Source organism: Amaranthus tricolor, chromosome 8 (assembly GCF_026212465.1).
Source record: "Amaranthus tricolor cultivar Red isolate AtriRed21 chromosome 8, ASM2621246v1, whole genome shotgun sequence".
Taxonomy (NCBI): Eukaryota; Viridiplantae; Streptophyta; class Magnoliopsida; order Caryophyllales; family Amaranthaceae; genus Amaranthus; species Amaranthus tricolor.
Genome location: NC_080054.1, coordinates 4,900,621 through 4,909,723, shown reverse-complemented (window position 1 = coordinate 4,909,723; position 9,103 = coordinate 4,900,621).

The window sequence follows — 9,103 nt, the reverse complement described above, 5'->3', positions numbered from 1 at the left end:
CATGATCCTTGATTGCTTATTTGATGGCATGACGGGTGTTTGGGGCGGGGCTTAGTAGTGCCTTTTCAATTGGACTTGGCATCTTTGTCCCTTTCGGATGCTCGGTGGAGAACCTCGGTTCCATGGCTTGCATTGGCCAAGCTTAGGCGGTTAAGTTGAGATGTTGCGCCCCGTGAGCCCTATTGCTTCCTCGTGTGGCAAGACGGGTTGGAGCATGGTGCGGTATGCTGTTCCTATATTCGTTTCACGCAAAACGGTGCTTGCTTTGATTTCCTTGCTCATTCATTCGGGTACGATGTATTCGTATGGCTGTTGGTGGGGAAGATCCCGGCAAAGCGGTACGCTAAGCGTGTGAGTGGTAGTTGGTTTGTTTGGCTTGCGGGCTCCTTGCTTCTGCATTGAACCACATGTCGGCATACCTCTTTCGTTCTTGCTCCAAGAGTGCATAGTGCCTTAGGCGAGTTGCGGTCTCCTGTGTTGGATGCTTATTGAAGGTAGTGCTGTCCCTTACGTTTGAGAATTCCTGCCAACTTCCCACTAGAGTTGTCGGCTGGACTTTGATGCTATGGTTGTCATTCCACCTTTCAAGGGCCAAAAGCATTGTTGGGTTGTGGATGATAGTCCATAATGGTGCCTAGGGATGTAGAATATTGTTTTGGGGATGGACGTGGACACGTTGCATGCCCAAATCAAGCGTTGTACGCTAAGCGTGAACGACTATCTAGTACGGGCTGACCATCTCTTACAAAGGGGAGGTCTCATCCGTGCTGATGTCGATCGAGGGGTGCTACCTGGTTGATCTTTCCAGTAGTCATATGCTTGTCTCAAGGATTAAGCCATGCATGTGTAAGTATGAACTAATTCAGACTGTGAAACTGCGAATGACTAATTAAATCAATTATAGTTTGTTTGATGGTACCTGCTATTCAAATAACCATAGTAATTCTAGCTCTAATACGTGCAACAAACCCCGACTTCTAGAAGGGATGCATTTATTAGATGATAGGTCAATGCGGGCTCTGCTCGTTGCTCTGATGATTCATGATAACTCCACAGATCGCACAGCCTAAGCGTCGGCGACGCATCATTCAAATTTCTGCCCTATCAACTTTCGATGGTAAGATAGTGGCCTACCATGGTGGTGACGGGTGACGGAGAATATGGGTTTGATTCCGGAGAGGGAGCCTGAGAAATGGCTACCACATCCAAGGAAGGCAGCAGGCACGAAAATTACTCAATCCTGACACGGGGAGGTAGTGACAATAAATAACAATACCGAGCTCATAGAGTCTGGTAATTGGAATGAGTAAAATCTAAATCCCTTAACGAGGATCCATTGGAGGGCAAGTCTGGTGCCATCAGCCGCGGTAATTTCAGCTCCAATAGCGTATATTTAAGTTGTTGCAGTTAAAAAGCTCGTAGTTGGACCTTGGGGTGGTACGATTGCTCCGCCTTGCGTGTGCACCTGTCGTCTCGCCTCTTTCGCCGGCGATGCGCTCCTGGCCTTGATTGGTTGGGTCATGCCTCCAGCACTGTTTCTTTGAAGAAATTAGAGACCTCAAAGAAAGCATACGCTCTGTATACATTAGCATGGGATAAGATCATAGGATTCCGATCCTATTGTGTTGGCCTTTGGGTTCGGAGTAATGACTAACAGGGACAGTCGGGGGGCATTCGTATTTCATAGTCTGAGGTGAAATTCTTAGATTTATGAAAGACAACAACTGCAAAAGAATTTGCCAAGGATTTCCTAGTAAGCACGAGTCATTTGCTCGCGTTGACTACGTCCCTGCCCTTTCTACGGCGGAAGGCGTGGTCCGATGTGGAATTGGACGCGGCTGAACCATGGTTTCCGGGAGCGTCGTTCGCTCGATTGTTGAGCCATGATTAGAGGCATCGGGGGTGTAACGCCCTCAACCTATTCTCAAAATTTAAATAGGTAGGACGGTGCGGCTACGTTGTTGAGCCATGCCAAGGAATCGAGAGCTCCAAGTAGGCCATTTTTGCTAAGCAGAACTGGCGATGTGGGATGAACCGGAAGCCGGGTTACGGTGCCCAACTGTGCACTAACCTAGATCCCACAAAGGGTGTTGGTCGATTAAGACAGCAGGGCGGCGGTCATGGAAGTCGAAATCCGCTAAGGAGTAAGTAACAACTCACCTGCCGAATAATCTAGCCCCGTAAATGGATGGCGCTGAAGCGCTCGACCTATACCCTGCCGTGGGGGCATGTTCCAGGCCTTGATGAGTAGGAGGGCGCAGCGGTCGCTGCAAAACCTTTGGCGTGAGCAAAGGTGAAGCGGCCATTGGTGCAGATCTTGGTGGTAGTAGCAAATATTTAAATGAGAACTTTGAAGGCCGATGAGGGGAAAGGTTCTATGTGAACGGCACTTGCACATGGGTTAATCGATCCTAAGAGACGGGGGAAGCCCGTTCGATAGCGCGTTTCGCGCGAGCATCGAAAAAAAAGGGAATCGGGTTAATATTCCTGAACCGGGACGTGGCGGTTGACGGCAACGTTAGGAAGTCCGGAGACGTCGGCAGAGGCCTCGGGAAGAGTTCTCTTTTATTTGCTGCGGTCAAACCCCAAAACCGCAGCAAATAAGTGCCATTATTTGCTGCTGTCATCCCCCAAAATCACAGCAAATAATGGCACTTATTTGCTGCGGTTTTGGCGTTTGACCGCAGCAAATAAATATTTTTTTTTCTTTTTTTGTTTTATTCTAATAATAATCCAATAATAATGTAGAATGTAATATCAATGATTAATCCAATAATAATCCAATGATAATCAGCAATAATCTCTTTGTAATAAAAAACTCTCGATAATATGATATGATATGTACGTACATATATATACAATAATATACATTAAAGTCCTAAAAAATCTATACTAATTACAATTTATCAAGGACAAAAATTAGCAAGATACGCGGCAATCTTGTCTTTTAATTCGCGCATCTCTTCACTTATCAGAGGGCGTGTTTCCCTCGGAATGTCTTATAAAACCAATAATATAATATAAAATTAAAAGATTAATAAACATTAGATTTTACCGATAATAATAATTTAAGAACGTAACAAATACTTACAACATCTATGTTTTCGACTCCAACCTCCTGCACGGATTTTAAGATATCGTCCATGTATTTGAGAGTGTAATAGCCGCAATCAACGGAATTAGAAGGTTGTCGAAAGCACTAAGAGAAAATAGATGTTAGCTAGTGCCAAAGAAGCATAAAAATGCATAAAATCGCAATTTAATACGTAATTTCTAGCATGCGACTATGATTTTCAATTCTAACCACTTCAACGCAATAATATAGACCAAAGAGTGTCGTGTAACAAGTTTCGCGCAAATCAAACCAAGTTTGAGCTACTATATGCGCAAAAGTGCCAAAAACGCTTAAAAACACATAAAATAGCAACTTAACACGTAATTTCTAGCATACGACAATGATTTTCAATTCTAACCACTTCAACACAATAATATATACCAAATAGTGTTCTATGCCACAATTCGAGACAAACATACCAAGTTTGAGCTACTTTATGCGCAAAAGTGCAAAAAACGCTTAAAAACCCTTAAAATCGCAACCTAACACTTTAAAACATACCAAGTTTGAGCTACTTTATGCGCAAAAGTGCCAAAAACGGTTAAAAACCCTTAAAATCGCAACCTAACACCTAGCTAATTTCTACCATATGACAATTATTTTCAATTCTAACCACTTCGACACACTAATATATACGAAATAATGTTGTATGCCAAGTTTCGTGCAAATCAAACCAAGTTTGAGCTACTTTATGCGCAAAATTGCCAAAAACGCTTTAAAACGCATAAAAGCGCAACTTAACACGTAATTTCTACCATACGACAATGATTTTCAATTCTTACCACTTCAACACAATAATATATACCAAATAGTGTTATGTGCCAAGTTTCGCGCAAAACATACCAAGTTTGAGCTATTTTGTGCGCAAAAGTGCAAAAAACGCTTAAAAACCCTTAAAATCGCAACTTAACCCCTAATTTCTACCATATGACAATGATTTTCAATTCTAACCACTTCAACACAATAATATATACCAAATAGTGTTGTGTGCCAAGTTTCGTGCAAAACAAACCAAGTTCGAGCTACTTTATGTGCAAACGTGCCAAAAACGCTTAAAAACCCTTAAAATCGCAACTTAACACGTCATTTCTAGCATATGACAATGATTTTAAATTCTAACTACTTCAACACAATTATATATACCAAATAGTGTTGTGTGCCAATTTTCGTGCAAAACAAACCAAGTTCGAGCTACTTTATGTGCAAACGTGCCAAAAACGCTTAAAAACCCTTAAAATCGCAACTTAACACGTAATTTCTAGCATAAGACAATGATTTTCAATTCTAACCACTTCAACACAATGATATCTACCAAATAGTGTTGTGTGCCAAGTTTCGTGCAAAACAAGCCAAGTTTGAGCTACTTTATGCACAAACGTGCCAAACACGGTTAAAAACCCTTAAAATCGCAACTATGATTTTCTATTTCTGTTTTAAGTGCCCATGTAATAGCACGTGCGTTTTAATTGGGCGTGTGCTAATATAGCCGTTATGTTAGTTGAGAGCTCTATATAAGGAGAGCCGCACTTGTGTAATAAACAAGAACATAAGGCAGAGCTGCAGAGGAGCAAAACACAACAGCAGCAGCAACAGCCGAGCCTGCTGACCAGCCCACCTTGCAGCATGACCCAAGCCTTGACCATGGAGTTCTGGGCCTAACCAATCATGGGGACGTCATCTCTATACATAGGCCTAGCCATAATGGTCCAAGAGCCATGCTGGTAGTGAATACAATCGCCTAGAACACAAGCACAAAGGGAACCTAGTTGCTGATCCTAATCAGAGCAGCACAACAGCACAACTTGCGACCATGCCACCTTGCACGACACGTGGAGACCAAACCTGTGAACCCAGGACCTGAGCTACAGTAGAAATGGAATATTCATACAAGGATCTTTTCATCAAGACTCTAAGTGTCCATTTCCAAGCATGTGAAGTAATTCAAAAAGTGAGCCCAAGGTCACCCAGTCGCCAGTTTTAGTTTGAAGGCATTGTAGAGTATTTTAGTTGTCTGTTATGTTTTTAAGTGTGCAAATGTTTTGCACGTGGTTGTTTTTAGCCGTTAGAGTATAGAAATCTATAAATAACACTCTGATGTAGGCCTCGTGTAAATGTATCCAACATTGATTTATTTAGTTCCATTTCTCAAATTCACGCGCAAAAGTGCCAAAAACGGTTAAAAACCTTAGAATCGCAACTTCACACGTAATTTCTAGCATACGACAAGATTTTAAATTCTAACCACTTCAACACAATAATATATAGCAAATAGTGTAGTGTGCCATGTTTCGTGCAAAACAAACCAAGTTTGAGCTACTTTATGCGCAAACGTGCAAAAAACGCTTAAAAACCCTTAAAATCGCAACTTAACACGTAATTTCTAGCATACGACAATGATTTTCAATTCTAACCACTTCAACACAATAATATATACCAAACAGTGTTGTGCGCCATGTTTCGTGCAAAACAAATCAAGTTTGAGTTACTTTAAGCGCAAAAGTGCCAAAAACGCTTAAAAACGCATAAAATCGAATTTGTGTACCTTTATTGCTGTCCATTTTGGAAATGTAACTCTGGATGTAGATCCCATTTTTCCACGCACTGTTTTCAATGTGCTGAACGCAAGGGAAAAGTAATACTATTTATATCATTCAAAAATTTGTTTTTACCCATTTTTAAAAAAAATATCAATGACTCTCACTCATAATTACTTTCCAACAAACCTCTCCTTTTTTCAAGATTTATACAATTTTTTATCCATTTTTCACTATTTTTCACCAATTTAATGAAAAAAAAATAAAATATTTTTTTAATGAAAATTATATTTTTAACTAAACCAATGTGTTTATATATTTTTTCTCAAGTGTCTCCTAATTTGTCATGTTTTATTAACACTTTTTACTATTTTTTATTATTTTTTTTCCTTTATTTCATCAATTTAACGAAAAAAAAAAAAATAAAATACTTTTTTTAATGAAAATTTTTTTTAACTAAACCAATGTCTTTATATATATGTTATCAAGTGTCTCCTAATTTTTCATGATTTATTGACACTTTTTACTATTTTTTATTATTTTCGCCTTTTTTGGCCTTATTTAATTTAAATAAAATACTTACAAGTTTTTTTTTTTCAAAATTTCAGCTTCTAAATTTTCTTAAATATATGTTCTAACAACACAAGTCATAAAAATGACATTATGTTACAAATAAAGGTGCGTTTTTGTCCATGGAAAAACTAGTATAACTTAACTTGCATTTGGGTGTCCCTTTGGGTAACAAGCCAAAAATCTCTTTATCTATTATAGGGGGAAAGAGTTTGGGAGCCTTGGGCTGGAATGGCCGGCCATCGGTTTTTTCCGGTGGCTGGTCGACCCTGCCAGACGATGAGTGGGCCCTTCCTAGTCAGCTTGGCCTACGGTGATTCGTCTAGGGGAACGTCGCTTCAGTTGCTCCCAATGCCCCTTTTGGTGGATGGTTGACGGTTGACGGTATGCTTGAGGCCTAAGGAAATGTTACGTCTTGTGATCCCCGACTACCCGCTCAAGCGGCACGACGGGTTTTCTTGACATGGTTCAGTATGCGGGCTGATTCGTGTTGGTGGTGGGAATGTGTTTCCCCTTCGGTTACCGGTCCCTTCGGTTGAGATACGCTTGAGGCCTAAGGAATGGTTACGGGCCATGGAAGGATGTGACTTAGTACGCGGGCTGATTCGTGTTGATGGTCCCTTCGGATGCTGGTCCCTTTGGTTGAGATACGCTTGAGGCCTAAGGAAAGGTTGCGGGCCACGAAAGGACGTGACTTTGTACGCGGGCCAATTCTTGTCGATGGTCCCTTTAGCACTTAGTAAGGACGTGACTTTAGCACTTAAGCACTTTAGCACCTTGAGCACCTGAGCACCTATATGGATGGTTATAATATAATGTGAGCTCTCAAGGTGCTGTGAAGGTTTTCGGGCCATGCGGTACGAAAGACGCTATGGCCCATGGGAAAGAAGGTGGTAGCATAGAGCCTCACCCCGAGCCAAGAATGAGCCATGAGACCCCCCTAATGATTATGGCTTTTTAGGGAGTTCGTTGCAAGGTGATCAAAAACATCATTCAAACTTAATACCAATGATTCTCATTACTATGGTTTGTAAGGGAGATTGTGGTAAAGGAGTTCAATGTAAGTTGATAAAAAATACTCCCTTTTAGCCTCTTATATCATTCAAAAATTTATTTTTACCCATTTTTGAAAATAATATCAATGACTCTCACTCATAATATCTTTCCAACAAGCCTCCCATTTTTTCAAGATTTTTACAATTTTTTATCCATTTTTCACTATTTTTCACCAATTTAACGGAAAAAAATAAAATAAAATATTTTTTTTAATGAAAATAATATTTTTAACTAAACCAATCTATTTGTATATTTTTTCTCAAGTGTCTCCTAATTTTTCATGATCTATTGACACTTTTTACTATTTTTTATTATTTTTCCCTTTATTTCACCAATTTAACGGAAAAAAAAAATAAAATACTTTTTTTAATGAAAAATTTTTTTTTAACTAAACCAATGTCTTTATATATATTTTCTCAAGTGTCTCCTAAGTTTTCATGATTTATTGACACTATTTACTATTTTTTATTAATTTCGCGTTTTTCGGCCTTATTTAATTAAAATAAAATACTTACAAGTTTTTTTTTTTCAAAATTTCAGCTTCTAAAATTTCTTTAATATATGTTCCAACAATACAAGTCATAAAAATGACATTATGTTACAAATAAAGGTGAGTTTTGGTCCATGGAAAAACTAGTATAACTTAACTTGCATTTGGGTGTCCCCTAGGGTCACAAGGGAAAAATCTCTTTATCTATTATAGGGGGAAAGAGTTTGGGAGCCTTGGGCTGGCATGGCCAGCACCCCCTCGCCCAGGCATGGGCGTTATGCGTGTGAGGGGTGACTACCCTCCATCACGTTGAATGCCATCCCGTGGGCCATCGCCGGCGATCGGTTTTTTCCGGTGGCTGGTCGGCCCTACCAGACGATGAGTGGGCCCTTCCTAGTCAGCTTGGCCTACGGTGATTCGTCTGGGGGAACGTCCCTTCGGTTGCTCCCAATGCCCCTTTCGGTTGACGGTTGACGGTTGACGGTATGCTTGAGGCCTAAGGAAATGCTGCGTCTTGTAATCCCCGACTACCCGCTCAGGCGGCACGACGGGTTTTCTTGACGTGGTTCAGTACGCGGGCTGATTCGTGTTGGTGTGGGAATGTGTTTCCCCTTCGGATTCCGGTCCCTTCGGTTGAGATACGCTTGATGCCTAAGGAAAGGTTACGGGCCACGGAAGGACGTGACTTAGTACGCGGGCTGATTCGTGTCAATGGTCCCTTCGGTTGCTGGTCCCTTCGGTTGAGATACGCATGATGCCTAAGGAAAGGTTACGGGCCACGGAAGGACGTGACTTAGTACGCGGGCTGATTCGTGTCAATGGTCCCTTCGGTTGCTGGTCCCTTCGGTTGAGATACGCTTGATGCCTAAGGAAAGGTTACGGGCCACGGAAGGACGTGACTTAGTACGCGGGCTGATTCGTGTCAATGGTCCCTTCGGTTGCCGGTCCCTTCAGTTGAGATACGCTTGAGGCCTAAGGAAAGGTTGCGGGCCACGGAAGGACGTGACTTAGTACGCGGGCTGATTCGTGTCAATGGTCCCTTCGGTTGCTGGTCCCTTCGGTTGAGATACGCTTGAGGCCTAAGGAAAGGTTGCGGGCCACGTAAGGACGTGACTTAGTACGCGGGCTGATTCGTGTCGATGGTCCCTTCGGTTGCTGGTCCCTTCGGTTGAGATACGCTTGAGGCCTAAGGAAAGGTTGCGGGCCACGTAAGGACGTGACTTAGTACGCGGGCTGATTCGTGTCGATGGTCCCTTCGGTTGCTGGTCCCTTCGGTTGAGATACGCTTGAGGCCTAAGGAAAGGTTGCGGGCCACGTAAGGACGTGACTTAGTACGCG